Source organism: Bubalus bubalis, chromosome 15 (assembly GCF_019923935.1).
Source record: "Bubalus bubalis isolate 160015118507 breed Murrah chromosome 15, NDDB_SH_1, whole genome shotgun sequence".
In the NCBI taxonomy this organism is placed as follows: domain Eukaryota; kingdom Metazoa; phylum Chordata; class Mammalia; order Artiodactyla; family Bovidae; genus Bubalus; species Bubalus bubalis.
Window position 1 is genome coordinate 75,231,604 of NC_059171.1, and position 1,011 is coordinate 75,232,614.

General features: G+C 43.8%; 1 non-coding gene across 1 annotated transcript; it reads right to left on the reverse strand.

The window, feature by feature from the left end:
• Nucleotides 1-664: 664 nt before the first annotated feature.
• TRNAG-CCC lies at nucleotides 665-737 on the reverse strand. Its single transcript has one exon. It is a non-coding gene; the product is annotated as a tRNA-Gly (tRNA).
• Between the last annotated feature and the right edge of the window lie 274 nt (nucleotides 738-1,011).

Below are 1,011 nucleotides of genomic sequence, written 5' to 3' on the forward strand. Positions count from 1 at the left end.
CAGTCTGGGCATAGCGAGACATGCAACAGGGCAGGAAGGCCCACAGGTGGAGTCTCAGTCACTCACAGAAGGGAAAGGGCGGGGAGCTGGTGAGAGCTGGCTGCAGCAGAGCTGCTTTGAGGAACCCCGCTATCCCATGGGCTCGTCTGGAACCACTGCGAGCCTGCTTCCAGATGAGAATGCGTGACTGAAGCTCCTTTTTGATTTCCTTTCTTTTGGCCAACTGGGTATCTCCTCATAATTGAAGCCGGAGCTGTTATTTGTTAAGAATATCAGATATTTTACACATCCTGATTGCACTTGTTTTCATCTTTGCAATAACCCTCAGGGAAGAATTATTATTTGCATTTCCCAATAGGGAAACTGAGGCTAATGGAAGTTCAGTTAACGCCCCCAGGTTTAGCCAGGTTTGAATGTAGTTGGGTCTTACTCCAAAGCCTGTGCTCTGTCTTTTAATTCATTTTCTCATTCATTTATTCACTCTCAGAGGTGAGGAAGGCAGACAAATGTCCTGCTTGCATGGAGTTTTTGTTCTTTCTTCTTCTCTTTTTTTAAAAAAATATTTATCTACTTATTTTTAATTTGGCTTCTCTGGGTGTTAATTGCAGCATGCAGGATCTTTAGTTGCAGCACTTGAACTCTTAGTTATAGCATGTGGATCTAGTTCCCTGACCAGGGATCGAACCTGGGCCCCCTGCATTGGGAGTTCAGAGTCTTATCCACCGGACCACCAAGGAAGCCCCTGGAGCTGTCTTTATAACAAGAGAGGTATACAGGCATAAATAAGAAACAGTTACAAATGTGGCATTTATATAGAGATAAATTTTTATGAAGATAAAAATGGTTGGGGTCGGGGATATTTTAGACTAGGTAATTCAGGGAAGCCTCTCTAAGGGGTTGGCATTTGAGTTGACACATAAATGAGAAATTGTAGTCAGCCCACAGGAAGAGCTGAGCGAAGGGATTCTTCATCCTCTCCAGATAACCTGAAAGTCCTACTCATGTACAAAG